The sequence below is a fragment of the Tachypleus tridentatus genome, chromosome 1 (genome assembly GCF_004210375.1).
Source record: "Tachypleus tridentatus isolate NWPU-2018 chromosome 1, ASM421037v1, whole genome shotgun sequence".
Classification (NCBI taxonomy): domain Eukaryota; kingdom Metazoa; phylum Arthropoda; class Merostomata; order Xiphosura; family Limulidae; genus Tachypleus; species Tachypleus tridentatus.
Window position 1 is genome coordinate 35,181,449 of NC_134825.1, and position 16,819 is coordinate 35,198,267.

Sequence of the window (16,819 nt, forward strand, 5' to 3'; positions counted from 1 at the left end):
GTAGCTTTGTGCGAAATTCCAAAAAACAAACAAACAAGCATCTACAATATTTCCAACAATATGAGAATTATTTTTTAACGAAAATACCAGTTTGCTCTTCTTCAAAGCATTCGTATTTTCAGATACTTTTTTTTTTTTCTGTAGTTAAATGCATGGCCAAGCGCGTAAGGCGTGCGACTCGTAATCCATGGGTCGCGGGTTGGCGCCCGCGTCGCGCTAAACATGTTCGCCCTCCCAGCCGTGGGAGTGTATAATGTGACGGTCAATACCACTATTTGTTGGTAAAAGAGTAGCCCAAGAGTTGGCGGTGGGTGGTGATGACTAGCTGCCTTCCCTCTAGTCTTACACTGCTAAATTAGGGACGGCTAGCACAGATAGCCCTCGAGTAGCTTTGTGCGAAATTCCAAAACAAACAAACTGTAGTTAAACACAAAGTTACACAACGAGCTTCCTTACTGAGACCACCACGAGTATTGAACTCCGGTTGTTTAGCGTTAAAAGCCTTTAAATTTAATCTGAGCCACTAGAAGTTGTCCGATCTCACAGTATCAACATGAAACTTTATTCACACGAATATTTCTTTTTTAAATTTAAATTTTTACGTACTTAAAGCAAGTTAATAGTAATTTCTAATAACGATTTGTGCATCCTAACATTCAACATGTAGGACATGGGATGACATGTTTGTCACTTATAATTTTTTTTATTGTTATGATTTTGTGGTGAACACAGTGCAAATAGCTCAATCTATAGCTTTTTGTTAAAAATAGAACAAACAATACTATAGTTTACCATTAATACGGCAGTGCAGTTCCATGAAGTATATTGTCATGTCCAGAGATATGTATCACAGCAGTTCTGGAAATTAGAAAGATATTCATAGAGTCAAAGAATGTGGTATTTAAAACAACTGAATCTTTAATGTTCTACATGGAAATAGAAAAACTCGCACAACAAAGCATCTAGGAAAAGCAGCAGGTTTCGAAACCACACTTCAAAATAATTTTGAACAACACCTTTATCTACAAAGTGAACATTATGTTACCAAAGGAGAATTCTCCAACTGAAAAAGTCATTGAGGACGTGATTAATAATGTAACGAATAAAGACTTTATGATGATCAAGTTTCCGAAAATTGATCGCTTAAAGATTTCAGTTACATCTTGGAATCAATGTCTATTTTAATGAAGAAGAAGATAGCTGAATCAATTTGAATCACAGAAATCCCATTAAACCACACTTGTAAAGCCTCTAGATGCAAATTCATTATAGTTTTAAGCTTTTGGCCTCCTTAAACATTGTTTTTGAAGCCGACGTTCTCCTACAGAACAAGTTTTATAAAACGTTTGGCAACGTGTATGTCATAACTTTGACTTCATCATCCTTTACAGAACAGTGTTATATAATAAACTTTGGGGTTGGTCCCAGGAACTTTTTTACAATACAATTACACGACTAAGTATATGAAATATAATGGCTCCTCATGTACTCATGTTCCATTAAAGACCTACTTGGAAAGTATTTGCCATGGTATTCTAGTATTCAAGTTACATCAAGACCAACTCAGGCAGCATGGTTCACATCACATAAATTTGTGCCCCCCTCCCTACACACAATGGAACAGCGACAAGTTAGTGGACTTATAACACAAAAGTTCAGGGTGCTGTTTTCCATCACGAAGAAGAGGTCAGATAGCCCATTGTGCAGCTTTGTGCTTAGAAACAATAAAAAACATATGCTTTTTTAAAATCCTATTAAACAGCACATGACTTCATATTTGTGAGAAGATTAATACTAGTGTGAACTAATACTCAATTCGAGACCTTTTAGACAAATTATTTGTTAGTTTGTTTACCTAAACGATATCTTCCAGACACGTACACTAGGCTTTCAGTCACACCTTGAAATCACTAGGTGCTTTCATGAGAAACAACAACAATTCCGTTTAACCCCAATACCTTTCACTTCTTCAGATGCAACTCCAGGAATAGTTAGTTCCTCATCTCAACTGCAAAAATATAACAGACCACAGACGAAAATATTTGTTAGTATTATTTATCGACTCTATTACATTAAACAACGGTGAATCCCTATTTGCACTGCACGTAAGTTGTTCGTCATTTGTATTTAAAGATATGTGAATTTTGCATTTAAGTGCAAGGCTCGGTTTTTTTATTTTTATAATGAAAAACAAAAAGTTTTGTGAAATTTTAAAAACTTGATCCTAAAACAGTCTCATAATTGATGTTAATGGAACAAAAACTTTGTTCAAAAAATGACTTCCTTCACAAAATTAAAAAAAATTCAAATCAGTTGTGAAGTTTAAACACATCTTAGTACAGTTCACAACAAAATAACTTGTAATAAACAATAAATAATTCACATAAATTGGACTTGAAGAATACAAAAAATATACTCTGGAAACCAATATTTGAAGATCATTCTTACTTGAGGGGGCCCGACGGGTTAAGGCATTCGACTCGTAATCTGAGGGTCGCTGGTTCGAATCCCCGTCGCACCAAACATTCTCGTTCTTTGAACCGTGGGGGCGTCATAATGTTTAATGTTACGGTCAATCCAACTATTCGTTGGTAAAAGAGTAGCCCAAGTGTTGGCGGTGGGTGGTGATGACTAGCTACCTTCCCTCTAGTCTTACACTGCTAAATTAGGGTTGGTATGACTAACTAATAATCTTACTGTTTATGTCACAAAATACTAGTTTAAGTTAAACAAGTTATAAAAAATAATAAATTGAATCTTTTGTTTCTTGATGTCAAGCATTTCATTTGCTACCTTAAAACTGCAGTGAAGATCCGTTCTGATTGACAGTTATATCTGTATTATCAAGTATATTAGTCTATCATAGAGTAATTCTCAAAAAAAGAATTATGGTCGAAAACTGTTACCTATTGCCTTGGCAATAACCCCAATCATCACTGGAGAGATGAACATCATAATGTAACCAAATGAATTGATATCCAAAAGTACCTGGGTCTTAAAAGAACTATTGCAAGATAGAACACGTTGAAATTATACCTGGAGAAACGTGAAAATTTGGATTGTTGAAACATGCTTTTTTTTAGGAAATATTAGAAATAATTCTGACACATATTTACCATCAACAATATATAGTAATGTGTCTGGCATAATTATAGACTAAGAATAAAATTATATATGTAAAAACGGCTGGTATGGATAGAGAAAGCACTATGTAGAGGAGTGAACAACGTTTCGACCTTTTTCGGTCGTCGTCGGATTCACAAAGAAAGAAAGAGGTAACTGACCGAGAGCCAACCACACATTTGAAGGCGGTTGTGTAATTGAATGTAGGAATATAGAGGGCGTGCTTAGATGTTGGATTATATTTATTAATATAGGAATAATGGTATTCCTTTGTATTGGTTTATTTTGAGCTTGAGTTGTTCTATAAGTAAGGCTTCTTTAATTTTGCGTTCGTTTATGTTTGTTTCTTTATTAGCTCTATACATCTCAACATAAACTTCACATGTAAACAGGAAGTAAGTAACCAAGTATCATTTCTTAACCTCAAAATTACCAGAGCACAATTTAATTTAAAACAGAAATGCACCGAAAAATCACCCATACTGGATTATACATTCCTTGGGACTCAGCACATAAAACAAGACAAAAACTCAACACACTAAGAAACCAAATAAGCACAGCCACAAAACTATGTTCACCAGGTAAAATTAACAACGAATTAGATAAAACAAAACAATACTTCATCAACATCAACGTTTCTTCCACAAACCGTAGAAAACATTATACACACACACCCAGACAAAAAGCAAACTCAACTAACAAAAGTAAATATACTTCACGATTTAAAAAAAAATCACGAATCCATATATTGTTGCATACCATATATTCTCGACATCAGCAGAAAAATAACCAACATTTGGTAAAAACTAGTAAAAAAATATGACATTCCAGTTAATACCAAATTTATTCAAAAATCAGGCACAAAACTAGGTATATACTATGTAAAAACTACACTGACAAACACAACACCAACATTATTTATAAAAACAATGTGATAACTGTCATAACTTCTATATTGGAGAAACAAGTAGAAAAATAGAAACCAGATTCAAAGAACATAAAAAGTCACCTCCACACGTTTTCGAACACTGCATATCAAATAAACACGACATAACCATAGAAAACACCCATATGTCCTGATATCCAGGATCTTAATTTGGGTACATACTTACTCATCAGATTCTCATTCATAAGACAAGGACCAGACATAGACACAGGGCAGAATCCATGAAGGTTGATACACAACTTACTAATAAACAAAACACACTTTGGTAACAAACAGAAACAAAAAAGATACTGCACCTGGTTCTTATACTCCATCTTAAGAAAAATGGACATCTTTACACAGTTTCCATTTTTATTTCGATGGAGTCTTTGATTGATTCCTCTCAAATTTTGTATTTCTTCTTTCCGGAAACATTTGTCAGATCAGTTGATACTGTTACAAGATTTAATGATTTTTTTGTACAACAAAAACAGGTTATGTAGTGGATGAGTTCATGGAAGCATGGCATTTCTGGTTGATATTCATGCACCCACCATGTTTGTGTCATTCAATATGCCACTGGAAGCTGTTGGCATCTGTGTTTTATGGATTGTACCATCATTATTTGTTTTATTTATCTCCCAACAAAGAAACAATTGTGATTAAGCAGTAATTTATCGACTGATTTAATATTTATTATCTCCCTTCTTAATTTTAGAAGGCTCTGATGAGCACAATCCACTGTAAGATGATGACAATATTGGTGGGAATAGTAGTTCTACAACATTTTTGTCTTCAATACTGGTCCACATACGTATTTTTGTGCCCCTTGTCAGTCTTTCACTGAATCTCCATTTCACTTCAGATTTTTGTAACTTTCCCAGCAATGTCCTGTAAAGCTCTTTTCCTTACTATAGTATCCATTTAGTCATTATGTCTTCATGCCTTGAGGGACTGAACTTTTTGAGAATACGTAGACTGCTTTTTCTATATTTTGCTTTTATATCAAAGTATGGTCAAATGATATTAGATAATATTGCTGAGTGTGATGATTAGTCTATCCGACGGTATCTAGTAATCCTTCTTTGATTCTTATGAGGAGGTCAAATACTTCTTTTTGGTGAACATACTTTGAACCATTTTTATGTTTCTGTTTTATGGATGGTTTAAAATCTTGTGACTCTGTAAGCTCTGCCATGGTTTTATGTTGCTCAATGGTTGCTTGCTTACTCTAATTCGTTTAGTTTCTTTAAGGCTCTGGAATTGCCTAATGAAAGCTCTCACCTAGTTCTCTTGGATATGCAGAAAAGTATGTCCCACTTCTCTTTATCATAATAAATTTACAGATCTGTCATTAAGGGATTACCTCAAACCAGTTGATAGTCGATTCAGAGTAAGAAAATTCATAACAAGTTTTTTTTCTCGGATAAAGCGTATTGTTGTCGTTTGACCATCCAGTTTCCTTAAGAAGCAGAGAGAGGAAACTGTTTGTCTAGGCTAAAGTTTCATTACTTATCGTTTGGTTTCAGAAATAAATGATCCACCAGTCTGTGACCTTGGTGACACTAAAGTTTCAATTGTCCACATTTTACTTTCATGCCGTCCCTACAACCGACAGCGTGAAGATGTTTGTCTCTGGATTTGCTTGTGAAATTTAACATGTAATCGGTGATTGTAATATTAACCAGAGTGATTCTATTTTTATTTCTTAGGGACCGTTGGCGGTTGAAATTATATTTCTTTTCCTGTTTTAGCTTATTTTGCTTTTCTACATTTTCCTATCTAACGTTTCGTTTATATATTTTTTAAAAGTTATTATTAAACCTGGTTAATCTTCTATAAAAATCTTTCACATTCCTTCTTTGAGGATGCGAGCGGACCCCTAATAAAAGTTTAATTTAAAAAAAAATTACATATTAAGAAACTGCAATCTTGAAAACAAAAAACACTAACACTCCAAATGTTTTATTTTATTAATCCATAAACTGAACAGCGTATATTACAACTTGTTTCTTTTTTACCATCTCAACCGACTGTAACAGTTTAACACACACAAGACGAATTCTGAAGCTATTCAGAAAATTAAACGTATACGTGCTGCTATCTGTCGGTAACGATGTTTACGAAATCATTGGGGGCCTGGGAGATCACGAAAGACGCATAGTTAATAAACTCTTTGGCACAGCTAGCCCTGGTGCTTTGCGTCATTAAACCTCAACAACAATAACAATAGGACTATGAATTATGAAGAAGCCTTTGAAACACTCAATGGAGAAATATATTTTATGCTTGTGATTAAATTAGGCAGAAGACGTAGTTTCTTGTAGACCAAAATATTAGTTTCGGTTTTCATGGTACAGATATAATTAATTTTGTCGTAGTAGTAATACAACATAAATTTGTTATTTTGAATTTCGAGCAAAGCTATTCAAGCGCTATCTGCGCTAGCCGTCCCTAATTTAGTAGTGCAAGACTAGAGGGAAGGCAGTTTATCATTACCACCCACCGCTAATTCTTGGGCTACTCTTTTACCAACGAATAGTGGGATTAACCGTCACATTATAACGCCCCCACGGCTGAAATAGAGATCATGTTTGGTGTAACCGGATTATAACCCGCGACCCTCGGATTATGAATCGAACGCCTTAATCCACCTGGCCATCCCGGGCCGTTACAACCTCAATCCAACTACTATTACCCCTTGTAATGATTAAGTGCTGGATTAATAGAAGTGGTAAAAGTAGTTTCATATACAACAATTAATTATGATTTAATCAAGTAAGTTTAGAGCATATATTAGAGTATCACAATAACTTCCTCACTTATAAAAAGTAAGTATTTTATTCTTTAATGTGTTTAATTACTTTAAAATCCAACTACACGTTAAATATTAGTACTGCTGTAATAAGTAAAATTATTTTTATTTTGTACTTAAGTGTTTGTAAATAATTCAAAAGCATCATACGTTTTAACTCTAGTCTTTAATAATTTATCAATCTCATAGGCGAAAAGAGAGAATAGAATAATAATCTATGTGAATGTTTTTCAGTTAATTTGTTTATTTTGTTTTGAAATTCACGCAAAGCTACACGAGGGCTATCTGCACTATTCGTCCCTAATTTAGCAGTGTAAGATTAGAGGGAAGGCAGCTAGTCATCACAACCCACCGCCACTGTTTGTTTTTTTTACGAATAGTGAGATTAACCGTCACATTATAATGTATTCACGGCTGAAAAGGTGAGCATGTTTAGTTGGATGGAGATTCAAACCCACAACTTTCAGATTGCGAGTGGAGCGCCCTAACCACCTGGCCTTGCCAGGCCAAAAAGGAAGACAGCTAGTCATCACTAACTACAGCCAATTCTTGAGATACTCTTTTATCAACAAATAGCGGGATTGACCATCACATTATGAAGCCCCACGCATGAAAGGGCGAGCATGTTTGGTTGGATGGAGATTCGAACCCACGATTTTCACATTGCGAGTGGAGCGCCCTAACCATCTGATCATGCAAAATCTTGTTTCTTGTTCTGTATTGATGCATTCCGAAACTAGATTTAAAAAAAATAACAAGTTATTAAGATCATATGTAAAGGACACATAAAAATATTTGCGAAAAACATAAAACAGTCACGTGCTTGGTGCACAGCTCAACGTTATCAGTAGTAGCAGTACGACATTCACCTGAAGAAATTTTTCGAAATCTCAGTTGCATAAGATTTTTTTACTCATTCTTACCCTTTGTGACCTGCTAAATTCAAATATGAAAACGGTTCAGCTCTACATGCTCTAGTTTTAATGCAATTTTAAGTTTTTCATTCTAGCCGTTTGTGGTCAAATTAACACGTTTCCTGCGATGCCTATATTGGCAAACCGGCAACTGCTGCGATGCTCTTGTACATCTGACAGCTTCAGTGCTGCATGAGCTATGATAACGTGAGGTTGTCGTTACACTTGTCTCTAGCCTGCAACTTAGTTAAAGGTAAGACAATAGTGGGACACCGGTGGGCCCCATCGCAGGAAACGTGTTAATTACTTACACGTTTATGTTATCAACAGAGATATTAAAATTGTTTAGATTTTGTGGTCAAATTAATTACTTACACGTTTATGTTATCAACAGAGATATTAAAATTGTTTTGATTTTGTTTCAGATCTGATCATAGCTACAAGGAGACGTCAATGTAAGAACAAACCGGACGCTTTCTGTTATATTTGGGGATGCTTCACGCTTATTCGTCAAAGGCGTAATATAACATCGTTTGTGAGGCGTGCTTATAAAGCGTGGACTTGCTCTTGGTGACCAAGACAAGAAATGGGGCCCACATATTATGTGTCATAACTGCGAGGAAATGCTGCGTGACTGGACAAAAGGGAAACGTAAGGGTTTACCTTTCGGAATTCCCATGACCTGGCGAGAACCGATGGACCACACAATTGACTGCTATTTTTGTCTGGTCAATACAAAGGGCATTGGCAAGAAAAACAGACACAAAATCTCATATCCTAGTATCCCCTCAGCAATCCGACCTACTCTGCACTCTGATGAGCTCCCAATCCCAGTTTTTAAAGGATTTCTTCCATCTGAAGATGTGGGTAGTGACCAAGAGCAAGAGACTGCTGATGAAACTCAAGAAATACTTTCAGAATCTGGCGATCCTTCTTATGAGACCCCACAGTCATTAACTCCTCAACAGTTTAGCCAGCCAGAGCTTGTGCGTGATTTGGGTCTCTCCAAAAATGCAGCTGAAGTGTTAGCTTCCAGGATGCAAGAAAAGAATCAGCTGAGCCATACAACTAAAGTGTCATACTTCCGAAATCGGGAGCAGGCTTTTGTGCCATTTTTTACAGATGAGAATATGTTTGTTTATCGTCATAATATCTCAGGTCTTCTCCAGGAATTAGGGATGCCAGTATACCATCCAAATGACTGGTAATTATTTCTAGATTGTTCTAAGCAAAGTTTGAAGTGCGTTCTACTTCATAATGGCAATGTCTATGCATCTGTTCCAATTGGACACTCTGTGTATTTACGAGAGGAATATAATGACATTAAGACTCTGATTGACCTACTAAAATACCACGAGCACAACTGGACAACTTGTGTGGACCTCAAAATGGTTAATTTCCTCCTAGGTCAACAAAGAGGATTTACAAAGTACCCCTGCTATCTTTGCATGTGGGACAGCCGAGCTCGAGAAAAGCACTGGAACCAGAAGGAGTGGCCCATACGTGAGACTCTGAAGGCAGGTATGCCAAATATTGTCAACGATCCAATTGTCAGTCGAGAAAAGATCATATTTCCTCCTCTCCATATCAAGCTGGGCTTGATGAAACAGTTTATGAAGGCGTTGAATACTGACGGTGAATGCTTCCAACACATATTTTCTGTGCTCCCTGGTTTGTCCTTCGAGAAGATCAAGGCAGGTGTTTTTGATGGACCACAGATTCGTGCACTTGTGCGTGATCAAGAATTTGCCAGAAAGATGAACGACAAGGAAAGGACTGCATGGCTTTCATTTGTGGCGGTGATGGCAAACTTTCTCGGTAATAAAAAAGCTGACAACTATGAAACACTTGCAGCGAATATGTTGTCAGCTTTTCGCGATCTTGGATGTAACATGAGTGTCAAACTCCATTACCTGTACAGTCATCTTGATAGATTCCCTGAGAACCCAGGAGCTGTAAGTGACGAGCAAGGCAAGCGGTTCCATCAGGACCTCAAGACCATGGAAGAGCGTTACCAAGGGAGATGGGACAAACATATGATGGCAGATTACTGCTGGAGCATTAAACGAGAATGCCCTGAGACAGTCCACAAACGCAAAAGCTACAAGCGGAAATTCATGCCTGAGTAGACTGCAATTGAGCTTTGCCTCCTCATAGTAGCAAAGGCCTTATCTACTAATCAGTTTTATATAAATAAATTGAATTATAACTTGATATAAAATTGAATTTATATAAATAACTTGAATACATTTATACTATCTTGCATTTTCTTTTTTATTACCCAGCTATATTAAAGAGTTTTATAACATATTTTATCACATATTTTTCATGATAGACTACGACGTCAATGTGATGATGACGAAATTTTGAGATTTTCAAATACCTTCATTGCAAAAAAAGTAGAGCACTGAGGAAAAAACTAACTTCAGATCTGAAATCAGGGCAAGAAATTATGTAATACCAAGTGTTTGATATAAATGCAACAAAAACTTTGTTGACCAGTGATAATTCATTCCGTTTTGGAATTGCGGTTTTTGTAAACAAGTTTTTCTCACATTCGTTAAGATAATGTACGAATTCAATGTTTTATACCTTCTTGACATTATAGATTCTACTTTTTGACAAAAAACGTATATATATAACATAATTTATAAAGGTCATTTAAATGTATCTACCCCTTTTAACTTGTAGATATTAAAGAAACAAACGAAACAAAATACATAGTAAAACAATCATAATGATAAAAGCTGTCTATTAATAGATGTATTTGATAGCTATATTTCTATAGTAGTAGGTTTTAACACTAGGTGGCACAACAGAGACTAACAGATAACTTAGCAAGACGAAAATTTCATAGCTTAATGAAACGAGGTATCTCCAGAACTGTTTGTTTGGTTGGTTTTTGAATTTCGCGCAAAGCTACTTGAGGGCTATCTGTGCTAGCCGTCCATAATTTAGCAGTGTAAGACTAGAAGGAAGGAAGCTAGTCATCAACATCCACCGCCAACTCTTGGGTTACTCTTTTACCAACGAATAGTGGGATTGATCGAAACATTATAAATACCCCACGGCTGAAAGGGCGAGCGTGTTTGATGCAACTCGGGTCTTCAGAACTGAAAGAAACAACTCGAATGATAAATTTCGCATGCAAATAAAGAGACAAATCCAGTACTAATGCCAAAACTACTTGATATCCAAGAGAACTATGCTTCGTGATTATGTTACAGACCGATTACTAAACCTAGAGCTAATTTAACTTATAAAATAATTTATTAAAACCACATGCATAGGTCAATGAATTGTCTATTGTTAGAGTGAGAAGAGGACTATCAGATTAGAATATAAAACTGACTCCACCTTCTCAAACTGTTTCTTTCTCTCATAAAAAATACACTATAATTTTTTTAAAAGTGTGTATATTAGTGAAAAGATAATAAAAAAATCTTGCCCTATTAGATATTCAAAGTTTTCACGCTTTCTGTGACAATAATTATGTAAAACGTTCAGTCAGTTTCGGACAAAGCAATGCTACATTTTAAGAAACTGAAGTGTAATTTTCTTAATAGTACAAAAAAACACAGTATTTTGTATTTGTTTTTGAATTTCGCGCAAAGCTACACGAGGGCTATCTGCGCTAGCCGTCCCTAATTTAGCAGTAATAGACTAGAGGAAAGGCAGCTAGTCATCACACCCACCGCCAGCTCTTGGGCTACTCTTTTTGTAACGAATAGTGCCCCCACGGCCGAAAAGGAGAGCATGTTTGGTGTAACGGGGATTCGAGCATTCGACCCTCGAACTGCGATTCGAGTGCCCTGATCCCCTGGCAATTCCACATCAGTACTTTGTAAACAATTAGAATTTTGTTCGTGAACTGATAGACTCGGTATGGCCAGGTGTGTTAAGGCGTTCGACTCCTAATCTGAGGGTTACGGGTTCTAATCCCCATGACACCAAACATGCTCACCCTTTCAGGCGTGGGGGCGTTATAATGTAACAGTCAATCGTACTATTTGTTGGTGAAACAAATTGTGAACTGATGAATTAAGTAAACGAAAGAAAAATAATAGTCTTAATGTGGTTTTAAAAGTTAAAAATTTAAAACCTCAACTAAAAATATACTGAATAATTTTTGTTAATTTTGCACTGAATGCGCTACTATAAGAGTGAAATTATACACTGGAGAAGTCGTGAAATGCAAAACAAAAATCATAATTGGTCAATCGTTTAGCCAAACAACATTCTTCAAATCGTTCCTTTTCTCTTATAGTCATTTAATAATTTTTTTGTGTACTTTGTTTTTTATCTACATATCTTTGATACTCATTGCCCATTGAGAAAGTTTAGAAAAAGCTGGTAACTCGATATTGCTCGGAAATTAAAATCTTGGTTTTTGCTGTCTGTAAACATTTCGGGACTCGCTGGCACTGTTTAGCTGACTTGACAGAATTTGCACTGACACAAGCACCACACGATAGAATAGAGAGAGACAGGTGGTGAACCCAAACTGATATTTAAACTGGAAGTAAGCGAGTATTTAGTATTAACGTTAATATTTTTTTTCTCCTTTACGCAGTATTTTCTTGAAATGCTAACAAATTATTTTATGTTATTAGGAACAAGTATTCTAGTCTCTTTTACCTAACAGAATATTTTCGTGTTTTCGTGTGTTTTTTTCTCATTGCCAGCACCGAACATATGTCTTTTAACTTCAGTTACTGAATTATTGTAGAACACTTTTACTTCAATGTTTCAAGTAAACTGAACTAGTTTTCTTTGATCCTCTGATACATTTTAATGGTACTGCTGAACATCGTTATTGAAGCGAAAGTTTGTTAAACCTAAAATTCTCTATTGTTTGTTTTAGAATTTTAACGCAAAGCTGCATAAATGTGCATATAATAACTGTTCTTATTTTTGAGTCCTCTGTTAGGTCAGCTGTAAGTTTGTGGACTTACAATGCTAATACGCGAAGTTATTTTAGCCAGGTTGAATAGAAAAACAGCCTACTGTGTAGCTTTAGGCTGAAAACAACAGCAACAACCCTAATAGTGAACCAACTGACTAAAACAAACACTGCACAACAAAGTGTTTGTTTCTTAAACACTGTTAGGTGTTCTTATAGACTTTTGGCTGCTGATCACGAAAATCACATCCAAATTTCCCCATCACGTCCCGTTTCATCGAAATCTTCAGTTTCACCAGAACATTGCTACAATGGAAAAATCATATCAGGGCAACTGGAATCCGTCAGTGGTTGTTGACTACTGTTGGACACTGCAACGTGATATACCGGACATTAAATACAAACGAAAATCAGGAGCAAAACACTTTTAATGTTGAACTTAATAGCATATTAGAAACATAAACGCAATTAAATACGTTATTGCCGGTAAACAGTTAACTGTCTATTTCTCAGAGTTCCTACGTGATGAAGCAAAACCAAAACCATATTTGTGCATACCAACCAGGTATCTGTCACAATCAGCAAAAACTTTTCAGGAAGCAAAACTTTTCAAAAAAAATTGTTGTGCGGTGAAAGCGGCTACCATCAGATCTTATCCCAAATACTGATTAATGTCGTATCGTCGAATTGTAGAAAGTGACCGTCACTGTTACAGTGTAATCCCGATCCAAGAGAGTTTCTGGAATAATAGGACAGGAACCAAGAACAACTAAATCCACAGTTTGGCACGCCAAGAACCTGGCTACTCCCGGCTCTTTTGTAAATTCATTGTAATGATTTCTTGAGAATTAAGTTATCTGTAAACGTTCAGGCCAATGAAAAGTAATTATTCGAAAAGACAAGAAAAGAAACAGAATATATATATTAAAAACAAGACTTTTTGCAAATTTTGACAAAATCTTTCATTCAATACTTGATTGCATATAATTATATGAAAGTAGCATAAATGAAGACAATTACAATAGTTTATTTTGAAAACATGCCTTGTTCCTTTAAATGTCTATAGTGTACATATCACAGGTGCTTTGTTTGTTTTTGTTTTGTTTTGAATTTCCCGCAAAGCTGCTCGAGGGCTATCTGCACTAGCCGTCCCTAATTTAGCAGTGTAAGACAAGAGGGAAGGCAGTTAGTCATCACCACCCACCGCCAACTCTTGGGCTACTCTTTTACCAACGAATAGTGGGATTGACCGTCACATTATTTCGCCCCCACAGCTGAAAGAGCGAGCATGTTTGGTGCAACTGGGATTCGAACCCGCGACTCTCAAATTACGACTCGAACGCCTTAACTCACCTGGCCATGCCGAGCCTCACAAGTGTTGTTGGTACAATGCTGTAGCAGTCTACTTAATGTGAAAGCTTAGACAAAGTATAATGTTCTTACTTAAAACTATGAACAAGCTCACAGAAAGTATCCTTAGTCAATTTTTGGTAGATCAGTAACAGATAACATCCATTTATGTAACTCGAATATATAAATTTTAACTTTTATGTTGCTATATTTAATGAAAACTGAGATGCGATCGAAAGGTTTGGGTGCATACAATTTTTTTAAGTAGCCAGTTTTCTACCTATAATACCCTTCAGTTATTTTAACATATTTCTCAGGTATTATTTTCCTTAAATTAAATATGTAACGTTTTAATTTTAACTTGTTTTCAGTAATTGATTTTTTATCAGTTTTATTAACAGTCTTTACTGTAAACTTAATAATACTTTTGTTGTTTATTTTCAGGTTGATTCTGGATTGATACTTTTTAGTCAAGTGACATAAGAGATCAACTTTGAAGACTGTCCGAACTGTTACCTTAGCTGTCGTGCTACGTAATGTTTTCAACACTTCCCGCAACTCTGGTTCATCTTCGAGCGATTATATCGAGTAAAAACTAGCTACTTAATTACTTGAAAGATCGAATCACTGAAATCCAACTCTGATATGTATAACAAGTCTTCCCAACTCAAGGGTACATATTCGAAAAACCTTTTTAGTGAGAAGTATTAGTTTCACATTTGTTAAAAATTAACCCATTCTTTATATATTTTTTTAATTCCACTTGGTGAGAAAACTATTAAAGAAACAATTTGTGTACAAATTCTTCATAAAATAATCCATTTCTAGAATAATTTCAAAAAAATATTAAAGTAGGTACCTGACCTGTAATCGAATATAAGAAATTAACCTTACGTTCATTCGTTCAGTATTATTCTGCCATTAAAGAATACGCAATCCAGTCACTTTTTAAAAAATCCTATATAATACACTTTAGTTTTATCTGCCCCAAAAGGCTTCATATCGTTTTTTAACCAATTAAATATATTATTTGAATTACGTTTACTCTCCTGTGTTCAATACACAGTAAATATCTTAACGTGAAATAAAAACAGTTTATATCAAACTTCTCTGAACGCTTTTTTTCTTCTTCTGCACGAGCATTAAGTTATCTCAGAAAAAAACTTAAATCCACAGGGCTAGTTAGCACGCTTGAACTTCGAATCCAAGGGTTATGATTCTCTTGTTACTACCGTAAAAAAACAACAACAAAAGAAAACGTTCTTAATTTAGAGACTTTGGGTGCATTATAAAAGAGACAGTCAAATCTCACTATTCCTTCAAATAAGAGACCCCAATGAGTTGGTAATGGATTGTTGATTTCTCTCTACTTTAACACTTCAAATTGAAGAACAACAGTATCCTATGTGGCTTTCCCTCGGTGACTTAGCTTTAAATTTAAGAGATTATAACGTTAAACATCTGGGTTCGATACTTACGGTGAGCATAGCACTGATAATCTTCTGTTTAAGTTTTACTTTTAACAGAAACGAACTCTTTATGTAGCTTCGTCCGAAAATATTTAAACAAAGAATTGTATATGATTTAATTTTCCAGAACTTTCAATAGATGGCGAAACGATCCACAGACAAGCTATTTTATGAGAAACGACGTTGTGTTTCATTCAATATATTAACCTTTATAACATTCGTAAAAAAAGCATTACAGGAAATTAAACATACGCGTGTTAGTTAATTATACCTTTAGGTAAGTATGATGCGTGAGATATAAAATGAGAAAATATCATTATTGACGCATTATTCTATTTGCTCCTGAAATCAGAGAAGCTTATTATTACAATAGCGTAATTTTTGGATTGTATGAAGCGATTAAGTATTTTAATACTTCAAGGATTTAATGGTAATCATCATGCATTTTTATTCCTATATTTAATACACATCACTGGAAATTCTTTGCGCAAACGAAGTAGATTTACATGTCTTATCGTTTTCCATTGTGAATTATACCATTTTAATTATTTATCGTTGGCTCTTTGTAATCCTCGATATTCTTACAAATTTTGACAAATTTGCCCATTACTTCGGCTTCATTGTGCACGATATTTTTACATGAGGTACGTAGGTGGCGCTAGACATGATTAGTTTTTATTTTTTACTTCTTTGAGTACCATGCTACTTTACTGACTTTAAATAAACTATTGTGAATGCATCCAATTCGTACTGAATTATTAAAACAAAATTTCTGTTACATAACACTGTTTTCAAATTTCCTTTTGCAAATGTCGAACATCTTGAAAGTCCTGATAAAAACTGTTTTCAAAATTAGTTCCAATGGACTTTTGTTGCTGTAAATACGGGGTCAGAGAATGTTATAATTACAACACCACGATCTTTATGCTGATTCAAATAGTGGATATTGAGAAGCTATAGCAAGTCTTGATAAGCGTACAGTAAAACAAATGTAGTTTGTTCCACTAAAACAATTCATTAAAGATACACATTCAAATATACATGCTATCATATTGCTCCCCAGAGGCATAGTGGTATGTTTGCGGACTTACACACTAAAAATCGGGTTTCAGTACCCGTGGTGAGCAGAGCACAGATAGCCCATTGAGTAGCTTTGTGCTTAATTCTAAACAAACAAGTTAACATATTTTGCGTCTTTCTAATGGTTGGTTTATTTGTTATTAAGTCCAACGTACATATTGGGACATCTGTGCTGTGCCAACTACAGGTCTCGAAACCCGGTTTCTAGCGTTATAAGCCTTCAGAATTACCATTATACAC